Source organism: Leptonychotes weddellii, chromosome 2 (genome assembly GCF_054177405.1).
Source record: "Leptonychotes weddellii isolate Sample4059 chromosome 2, ASM5417740v2, whole genome shotgun sequence".
Classification (NCBI taxonomy): Eukaryota; Metazoa; Chordata; class Mammalia; order Carnivora; family Phocidae; genus Leptonychotes; species Leptonychotes weddellii.
In genome coordinates, this window is record NC_138370.1 from 175,967,480 (window position 1) to 175,978,454 (window position 10,975).

The following is a 10,975-nucleotide window of genomic DNA, read 5'->3' on the forward strand; positions in this document are numbered from 1 at the left end:
AAGGCACCCGGCACCCAGGAGAGGGCCTGCGGGCTTCTGGGTGCCAGGGGGCTGGAACTGCCGGAAGGAGGTAAACCGAGGCCAGGGAGGTGGAGCGGGGTGCAGGGCAGGAAGCCGGGGACAAGGGGAGGGAGGCTCAGCTCTGCCGGACCCTGGGGGGATTCCTCCAGCCCCGCACACGCCTCCCTCAGGATTGGCACTACACCCCCCTCTCGCGGATGGGGCCCCGGGGTCATCCTCAGCGAGACTCGCGGGTCTGTCGGCCCCATGGAGGGGCCCTCGCCCCTCTTCCTGGGTCCCTCTGGGTGCCAAGCCTGGGAACTCTAGCAGACCTGAGGACCTCCCTCCAAACCCCGTCTCCCGGGGAAAGTGCGGGGCCAGAGGAGCTGGGGCTCCACAGGGTCAAAGCTGTGGGCTGAGCTGGGGGAGAGAGAGAAGTGCCCGAAGAGGGGGTGGCTTCCTCCGGAAACTTGGAATCCCCGAATACAGGTGGTAAATGACAGTGGTGGTTTGGGTTCAGGATTCCCACTATTCGAACTCTACTCTCACACACTATCAGGACTATACCTTGTTCATCGATGAAGAGAGATCTGGGAGAGCTGGAGAGGGCTGCTTTTCTGGCACTCAGGGGAGCCAGGGGCCGGGGCTGCAGTCAGCTTCCAGAGGAGCCCGGGGCCGGGGCTGCAAGGAGAAAGGAGGAGCGCAGGGGGCGGCCAGCTCCCTGCCCCACCTGCTGCCCTGGGCCAACCTCCTACACCGCACCAGGCACTGGAGCCGCATGCTCCTTACTGGGAGCACAGGTAATCTCGGCTGCGCCCGTGCGTTACAAAGCATGGAGATGGGGTTTCGCAGCAGTTCCTGTTTGCACCCACATGGTTCGACGTCAAACTCTCTGGTAAACAGGGATGGGATGGAATGTGAAAACGTTGGTATTTCTGGCTTCTACACTCGGGCAGGTTATTCCCACCCTTTCCAAAGCGCAGCCTTTGGGTCTTCTTCCGGCGGACCGCCTGGCAGCTGAGTCCCCTCATCCTGGATCTCTGACATTTGTCACCGGTGGATCAATGTCCCCCGAGGCCCCTGGGGAGGCCCCAGTCCCCGCTGCCCTCTCCAGTTGCAGAATTAAAAGTCGAGGCTGTTGGTGGTGTTGTAACAGGCCGTGTTGCCCGGCTCTGGTTACACGGAGCTGACCGTCAGCGTGCTGGAGGACAGACAGCCGCTTCTCCGTGGGGCTGGGCCTCAGAAGCTTCTGGGCAACAGCTGCCGCCGGGGTCCACTACCTTCTCCTGAAGGCTGGGGTCTGGAAACGCAGGGTCTTGTAGCTGCAGGGGCCCAGGCTTGGTTCCAGGCACAGAGGGGAAACCCGTGGCCCAGGAAAAGGGCGAAGGTTTGCCCCGAACCACACAGCAGGTAACTGAACTGTTACAATTTTGTCAATTTTTTTCAGAATTCTTAAAATTCCTAAGCTTAACACATAAGATCCCTCATGAGAGAACCCTGCTCCCCAAATGCATCCGGAGTCCCTGACTACATGCACACACCTACGCACACACGTGAAGAGACCCACGTGGGATCAGCACCTCCTGCCAGGCCAGCACCAACTCTGGTGTCCCCCTGCAGCCTGGGCCCGGCTCCTCCGAGGAGCAGAAGGAGGCCGGCCTCGTCTCTTCCACCTGGGATGCCGTTCAGCCCCAGCAGAGCCACCCTCCCCAGTGGCCTCGCTTCTCAAGATGTGCAGGGCCGCGTGTCTTGCGTGAAGGATCCCGTGCTCCAGGAAAGGGCCAGGAGGGCCTTGCGTGCCGCGTCTGAGGAGCCCTCGAGGTCCCGAGGGGAGGCTGGGGCGGTTTGCACCCTCAGGGGTGGCTCTTGGCACCCTTGTCAATCCCTGGCTTGTAGACACGTCACCCCGTCTCTGCCTGCGTCAGTACAGGGCGCCCTCCCCGAGTCCTCACGCAGCGTTCTTCTGGTGTGTGTCTGTCTGTCTCTCCTCCTCTTGCAAGGACACCAGACACCAGATTTAGGACTCACGTCCTCCAGTGTGACCTCATCTACACTAATACTCAGTGACATCTGCAAAACCCTATTTCCAAATCAGGCCCCATCCATAGATACCAGCGCTGGAATGTGAGCACGTCTCTTTGAGGGACACAATTCCACCCACAACAGTAACTGAAGCCAGGGACTCCCTGAGATTGTCCAAAGCCAGGACATGGAAGGAGAAAGACCTGGCCAACCCTGGGGGCACCTCCAAAGAGCAGCCAGAGGAGTTTGTAAAAATAAGCCATCATCAAAGACAGCATAAGGAACATGGGATGTCAATCCACAATCTGGGAGAAAGTATTTGTAGCACTCATGATGGATGACAAATTTGTGCAGCAAATATATAAAGAGTCCCTATAAATCAATAAGAAAAAACATAGGTGAAAGATACAAACAGCTGTTTCACAAGAGGGGCAAAAGGAATGGCCCATAAGCCTACAGAAAAATGATCCACGTCAACAACGAGGGACGTTCAAATAGATGACAACGAAATGACATCTCGTGCTTGCAGACTGGCGACGTTCCAAGCTGACACTCCGAATGCCATCGAGGATGCCAGGGTCGGGCCCACGGTTGTAGACACAGAGCACCCGGCCCCAGACCTAGCGTGCCATGCCCTCCGCAGGCTTAAACACCTCACTTCTTTTGGCCTCAGTTTCCTTGCCTGTAGAACAGAAATCATGAAATGGGCCACGTAGCAGCAGCTGAATCTGCACATACGTGTGATGTACATCAGAGTGCCTGCCGCCTGGCAGGGGGGTCCCAGCAGACAGAGCCGGGCTGGCTAAGACCCTGCGATCTTCCTGCAGGAACCTCCCCCAAAACTCCCCTTAGTCGTCCCCCAGGGCTGGGCCAGCAGCAGCTTTGCAAACTCGTTAGGCTTCCCTCCTCAGCTGGTTTGGGCCAACAGCCCCAGCCATAAACCCACAGGATGGTGTTGGGAGCAGGGAGGCACATTCTTAGCCGCCTGCTCATACCTTCTTGCCTTCCCCAAGTCGGTGAAGCAGCCATGTCCCCACCAAGTTCCTCCGGCGGCTGACAGGAGGTCCGGCTCTCCTGACCAGATCAGACCCCAGGCTCTAGGCCTGCAGAGTTTCCCCCAAGCAGGGCCTCCCAATAGATACAGCGATGGATAGAGTCATGGGAGCCGGGGCACTTCCCCGTGGAGAACAGTCCCCTACCCTGCTCCCACTTCCTCCAGGAAGCCTTCCCAGTTCCTCAGAATAATTGGAGATATTCTTGCCACAGGCAGGCCAAGCCCCACAATGGGCCCCTGTTCTGTTCGTGGACTTTGTTCTCTTGGGTTCCTGGAGTACTGACCTCTGCTCTGGTTTCCTTACGCCTTCCCCCACCCATGTGCACCCCCTGTGTGGGACCCAGGACACCTTGGGGACTAACCCTGGCATGCCCTCGAGTGGCTCACAGTCCCACAAAGGACAGAACCAGGAGCCCCAGCAGTGTGCCATGAGTGGTCCGAAGTGGGGGGGTGGGGTCTGTGGGAGTGCCACGGGGCCCCCAACCAGCTCGGCCTCAGAGCTAAACCCTGGTTTGCAGATTCCCCGCACCCCAGCCCCATCTCCTTCCACCGAGACTCCCTGACAGGCCCCACGGCCCAGACGCGCCCTCGGTGCTGGGCAGAGGCTACTTGCCGTCCAACCTCCCCTGCAGTAAGGTACAGCCAGGGTGTGAGCAGGGGCGATGTTTGGAATTTGGGGGGAGGCATGTAGTGGTAAGGTGCTGGGCCACAAGCCAGGGCAGGCTTGGGTCCCTCTGTGCCATGCCCTGGAGCATGAGAGAGGCTTGGGTACCTAGCTGTGCCAGGCTTGATGCCTGCCCTTTGGGCCCACCCCTTCCTCTGCTGTCTGCATCAGTCAGGGTGCACAGGGGAACCCGTGGGTGGCGTGTAGGGCAGCCAACACCACGCCACCCTGGGTTTCTCTGGGACTGCCCATGTTTTAGCTTTGAAAGTCCTGCATCTTGGCAAACCCCTCAGTCCCGAATCCTGGATCCTGCCCACCCTGGGACAAGAGGACCCGTGAGTCCCTCTCTGCCACACAGCTAAGCCGTTGCTCCCGGGAAGCCGTGATGCATGAGTGAGTCCAGACAAGGTCAGCGCCAACTTGAAACTCATTCTCTGGAGCCGGGCCCTGCAGACTCACACACCCTGTGGCTTCCAAGAACATGCACATAAGGTTTGAAATGAACAAACCTTATAAAACTATATCCTTTGGAGTTAAAAGCTGGGGCTTCAGGAATCAACCAAATGAATGTCAGATTGTTTCTCCCCCTGAACGAACCAAGAGAAAATCAGCCAAAGAACGGAGCTCACCAGGGAGCTGGGGGAGGTATGGTCAGTGGGGCAGAGTTTATGTGGAGGGCTGGGTTAGCCAGGGTTCTCCAGGGAAACAGAACCAATAGGAGATATCGAGAATAAAGATAGATATATAAGCTATGGAGAGATGCAGCTATAGATATTTGTTATAAGAAATTGTTAACATGATTATGGAAGCTGGAAAATGCAGTCACAGAACTGATGTCCCAGTTGGAACCTGAAGGCCAGGAGCATGGTAGAACCAGACAGACCCAATGTCCCAGTTTAAAGGCCATCAGGCAGGAGAATTCCCTCCCCTTGGGGAAAGGTTAGTCTTTTGTTGTATTCGGGTCTTCAACTGATGAGATGAGGCCCACCCAGGTGGAGAGAGCAATCTGTTTTACTCAGTCTACTAATTCAAATGTTGACTCATCCCAAAATGAGCGGCCCCCCCCCCCCCAAGAAGCTCCCAGAATCTTGTTAGGTCAAATATCTGGGCAGCCCCGGCCCAGTCATGTTGACACATAAAATTCATCATCACAGGGCTAACGAGAAAGTTTTGGCTAAAAACAGCAGTGACGGGTGCACACCAGGAATGTATCTAATGCCACTGAATGATACCCACACAGACGACTCAACAATAAAGATTGTGTTAAATGTATTTTATCACAATTTTTAAAAACACACAAAACAGGGTTTTACAGTTGCCCAATTTTATAGGTTTAAAAAAAAGAAGCTCTAGCACTCACTTTGGCAGCACACATACTAAAATTGGAACCATACAGAAAAGATTAGCACGGCCCCTGTGCACGCAAATCTGTGAAGCATTCCATTTTTTTTTAAAGCTATAATTAGCAAAACTGTTTCCATGACGCACCAAACCAGAGTCGGCAAACCGTGGGCAAAGGGCCCGAGAGCTGGCGTTCTCCACTCTCGGGCTGCACAGCCTCCCTCCACCCTTGTGTCAGGGAAGCTGCCAGAGACAATGCCTGAGTGAATGGGCACATGTGTGTTCCAATAAAACTTTATTTGTAGACACAGAAAATGAAATTTCATCTAAAATTTTCAAGCCCCCAAACATTCTTCTTTTTGCTTTTTTTTTTCGACCTTTGAAAACAGGAAAACCATTCTCAAGTGGCCAGGTGTGCAAGAATAGACAGCAGGCTGGATTTGGCCCGTGAGCTATAGTTCACTGGCCCCTGACGCAAATAAATGGGAGCTGAGGCCAGGCCCCCATGCGGGCGCCAACTGCAAGCCCAGCTGAGGGGGCTCAGCCACGCCTGGGGCACCTGGGGGGTCAGGGGCCTGCTCTCATCACACGTGCGGGGCAGGGCAGGGCACCCACCATGGGCGAGCAGCCAGACTCTGCGGGGACAACAGACCTGTGCCTGGGGGCTGGAAGGACCATGCGTCCATGCAGCAATCTCACCCCGGACTGCATCCTCCCCAACAGGCAGCCTTCCGCCCATGTCCTCCCAGTGTCACTCCCACTCCGACTGCCCACTTTAGCAGCTAGGGAGATGATGTCCACTGTTCTAGAGGGGCTACCCATCCAGGTTTGCTTGGGACTGAGGGGTTTACCAGGATGCAGGACTTTTGTGGCTAAAACGTGAGCCGTCCCAGGGAAACCAGGGTGGAGGGTGTTGGCCGCCCACAGCCTCCCCTCGGGAACCCACCTGTGAGTCAGCAGAGGGAGGGGGCAGGCCGGGAGGGTGGGCATCAAGCCTGGCACAGGTAGGTGTGCAAGAGCCCGAGTATGGTTTCCACACCCAAGGGAACACGAATGGCAGCGAGCACAAGAAAACTGCACCACGCACGGCAACAAGGCGGGCCCCCCCCGCTCCCCGCAGCAGTGCCCAGCAAAGAGCTCGAGGGCAATCTCATGTTTCCGAAGCATAGAACAGGTGAAACCCATCCAGGGGTGACCTATGGGGGCGTGCCTGGGAGGGGTGGGGGGCTCCAGGGGCAGAAGACGGGGGGGCCTATGGCCGTTGCTCCCTCAGGTCCTGAACCAGTGTTGGTCTGTGTGACACGCCCGCCCTGCGTGCGGGGTCGGTGCGCAGCATCTGGAACTGTGCCGAGTTCTTCGCGGCTGTGCACTCACCATAGTTATCCATGTGACAGGCCTTTATCAGGTGCCTCCGTGGGCCTGGCTGCATGCCCGGTGCCGGACAGAACCCTACTGTGTCGTGCCCCTCACCCCTCCCAGAGCCCCCCAAGGGGTAGGTGATTTCAACCACATGTTACAGACGAAAACACTAAGACCAACGAGGTGAAGTCAGTCTCCTCAAGTCACATTCAGCAGAAGATGGACCCCCTGCCCCCCGCCCCATCTTCCTGACTCAGAAGCAGCAGCTCTGGTCTTCCCCGGCTGAGCTTTTCCTTGCAGGGGTGGGGGGTGCCAAAGGGGTTCTGCTGTCCTCCTTCCCCTTCAGGAAGCCCAGGCCCTCCACGCAGACCCCAGACCTAAGAAGAGCCGGCCCCCTCCCCCCCCCACACCCCAACCACTGGCTGTGCCGGGGGCCGGCGTTCAGGCTACAAATACCCTGACAAGACGGGTCTTCAATGTGAAATCGCCTCCATCAGCAGGGCCTGGCATCCCGGCCTCCCATTATAGCCAAATGAATAACTCCGTTTAGAGAAGTCGTTTGGGGCACTGCCCTAGACAATGACTCCTGTCAAAAGATTTACCGAAGCTCATGGGCAATGCGGCGGGAGGCCCCGTGGGCCTGGCCTCAGAGTTTACCAGCTCATGCAGAAAACAAAGATTGCAGCGTGGACCATTTTGCCGCTGAAATTCATGCCTTTTGACCCCAAATGGAGAGATAATCCCAGGGCTTGTTTCCACTTGAGCTTGGAGATGTAAATAGCTGGCTTTGAAGCAGAACCTCACATTGGCCTCGGGTGGAAAACAAAGCAACCACGCTGCTGAAGACCGTGGTTTGTCACCTCATTCCGCCACTCCACCCCTGTCAGACAGCAACCCGCAGGGAGAATTCTATTTTACGATTGGGTGCTTGACAGAGCTTTTGGAGGAAGTCATATACTTGCTCCATTCCCATAGTGAAGATTGTAAACTTGATCACGATTTATTTTCTCCTTGGCTGCCAGGAAGCTCAGAAGTCCAGAAAAGCTTAAGTATATCAGCAATGTTGGTCCTTTATAATATAATAAGTGCATTCTCTTTTATGCTAGTATTGTGGCTTCTACTTGGATTTTATTATGTTTGTTTAATGTGCCTCATGCTGTAAGCCCTTCAATTCCTCTGTTGGAAAAGTGGGGGGATGAGTAAAATAAAATAACAAAGCAGAGTGGAGAAGTGAGGAGAACACAGACTGAGGTCTGCTCACCTGCTTCGGGTTGTGACATCTGATCGGACTCTTTGATGGTATGAACTATCGGTTTCCTGCCCGTGTACGACTCTGGTTCTGGTAATGGTGTTGACTCACCATTAACCATGCACCTGCCAATGGGTGCTCAGGATCCTCAACCAGGACTGTATCAGTCAGCTTTGCCTGGTAACAACCACCTCCCGGATTTCACAGTTCACAGCAATAAACATTGATTTCTCATTCTCTGTGGCTCAGCTGTGAGGACCTTTCCGGGGACCTAGGCGAACCAACAGGCCCAGTTTGGGCCATGCTTTTCTGGCGGTGGGTAAAAAGGGCCAGAGGGCTGGAGAAAAGCCTGGAATGGCTCCTAAAGCTGCTGCTCAAGCGCATCTGCCCCTGAGCCACAGAGTCGGTGGGTGGGGAGATGATGCAGTCCCCCGGAGGGCTACGGCCACACGTCCGCACAACAGAGGCTTGGCTGGCTGGCTTCCGGGAAGGTGGACAGAGAGCCTAAAGCAATGATATGCTCTGCCGTGAAAACCCCAGAAGGGAAGCCCTGTGTGGGCAAGGCTCGGGCTGGTCTCCTTGCCCAGCACAAGAGAAAGACCCAGCACACTGTAGGACTCCACAGAAGAGACTGGAATGCACAGGTGAGGAACGGACAGCAGACCAGCTGAATGAGTCACCAGCAGGCCCGGGATGGGGCACGTGTCCTTGGCTCCACTGCTCAGGGTTCCCTCCTGTCTGCGGACCTACCAGCACCTCTCCCATAATAAGATGGGGAGACAAGAGCAACAACCCCTCCGGGACAGTGCACATCAGCCCCTGGCAGGCACCAGGTGTGTGAAAAGACACAGGAAAGCGGTTTCCTGGGCCTTCAACCCCTTTGAGCGTGTGGTCCCATGTAAGCCGGACAGACCAGGCAACAGACACCAAATACGTGTGCATGTTGCCATCATAAGTTGAGATGATGACAAGGATAACAGCCAATAGTCACAGAGCATTTACTGAGCCCCAGGCCCTGTCCCCGCAAGGTAGGAATTATCATCCCCATTTTACAGACAAGGGAATCAAGGTGTGACAGCTTTAAATTTGCGAATTCTTGGACCTCCTCGCATCAAGGTCACCACCTTGCTCACCAGAACACACATTCCAAGAGCCCTGACCTGCATGAGGGAAGTTCCATTCCCTGTAGCAGCCATGCTGGGAGAAAGCACAGCCACGTGGAGAGGCCAGGTCTGAACACTCGGGTCAACAGCCCTGGTCTTTGCAGCCTAGGCACCAACCACAGGGGCAACAAGGCTTCAGATCATCCCAGCCCCCAGCCACTGAGTCATTCAGAGCCTCAAGGCAGGGGCCCCCAACTTGGTGGAGCAGAGACAAGCCACCTGCACTGGCTCTTTCCAAAAAGACTATTTCGTGCCCCTGCTTTGGGGCTGGTCCGTTTGTGGCAACGGGACAGAGATTGGCTGCCCTAACAAATCCTGGGCTGGAGAAGAAAGTAAAGAGGCCTTGCAGAGACTGCCCATGAGGCCCACGAAAGACTGAGAAAATGCTCTAGGGGAGAAGAAGGAGCCGTGCTCTGTGGTGGCCCAAGGAGAGCAGCCACCACCAGTGACAAGAAGAAGAATAGGAAATGCACCCAGTAACTCAGTGATCCAGCAGCTGGTTTCTGTATGGGCCATGTAGTAAAGATGTGAGGTGCTGAGGACCAGACAGGGTCTGCTGTCATTCCTCGGGTCTGTAGCTGTGGCTCGAAAGCAACCACCAACAAGGCATGAAAAGACGGGCATGGCTGCATTCCGATAATTCTCTGTTTACAAAACAGGCAGCGGGCTGGATTTGGCTCCGGGGCTATAATTTGCTGACCCTTGGTCTAACGAAGATTTCCAGGAAAAACACGAAAGTGCCGCCTCTCTTCCCCGGCTGCCTATGATAAAATGCAAGTGGAGAGGGATGAGAGGTGACTAGCCAGCAGTTCAATTTTCAAGAAAAATTTAGAGAAAACGTAAAGGAGCCAGGACTCACTGGGTTTGAAAATAGAAGTGTTTCTCATTCTCAGCCTGTCCACATTTGAAAATGTCTTCAAATTTTAAAATGCATCAAGTTTTAAAACGGCTTTAGAGAGAAGATCAAACCCAGAATGGGGCTGCAAGATTCTTTGTTAAGTGCTCAGAAAGACCTAAAGGAGAAGCTCACAGATAAAGACCCTTTCCAGAACTTAACAGGTGTCCCCTTGACCCTCTTGCTTAAACTCTCTTCAAGAATCTCAGGATAGACAAGAGCTGCTCTTACAGGAATATGTGGTGGCTGTGTCTCTGGTCCAACAGACTGAATGTCAGTAACCACCATAGGAAACCCACAAGGTCTGAAAGAGGATTTCACTGTTGAAACACAGTAGCCTGGATGACGAGGGATGGAGCTGGCAAGAAAACCCCAAGAAGCCCTTGCACCCTAATGTCTCACAGGCAAGAAGCAGGCTGGGAAGGTCACTTATTTGCAAACACAAGCCACTTCTTCTGGTGACAGGGGACCACCAAGAGGGGAGCCAACAGCCATGGAGAGCAACCCCCAGGGAGGATAAATGGGGCTGGTCTTTGGAAGTGCCCTGAGCAGTGGCCTCCCTGGGCTCCTGGTACTCCGCTGTTTGAATGCCTCCTGTTGGGGGCTGCAGGTGACTGTCTCTTTAGTTTAATCTTCAGACAGAAAGGGAGCCAGAACCACAAGGTGAGGCCTTTCCCACACCTGGGGCTGATGGACAACATGAGACCCTGGCCCTGAACCCATGACAGATGAGACAGGGGATTGTGGAAGGAGATGAGTGTGATTTGCACATGGGAGGAACATAAATAATTCATGGTCAGAGGGCAGACAGGGGCTTTGAAACATGTTCACAAATTCTTTGAGGCCTTTCAGGTGGAGAAGTGGAGGCCTAGGTCTCTCCTTAAATCTGGATGGGTTTGGGGCTTGTTTGAATCCAACAGAAAGTGGTAGAAGGGACACCTCACTCAGAGAGGTGACTCACCTCCCCCTCACTCACTGATACTCATGTCTGGACCCCGAGCCTCTGTTATACATGAGATGGGGTGACCCTGCAGCCGCCAGGCTGAGAGGAGGCTGGGCCACATGAAGGGCCCCTGGTCCCAGTTAGCAGCCCTCCTCCTTGACAGGCACACCTGTCACTGGCACTTCCTCCCTTCTGTCCTCACCCTTGATGGGAGTGTCACCACACTCACCACCCACTCTTCACCCCTCACTCCCCATGCACACCTCCCGTCCCAGCCCTACCATC

At 55.0% G+C, this 10,975-nt stretch overlaps 1 pseudogene; it reads left to right on the top strand.

Moving 5' to 3' along the window:
• The first annotated feature begins 5,092 nt into the window (after positions 1-5,092).
• On the top strand, positions 5,093-5,190 carry LOC115944295 (U6 spliceosomal RNA; annotated as a pseudogene).
• The last annotated feature ends 5,785 nt before the right edge of the window (positions 5,191-10,975 follow it).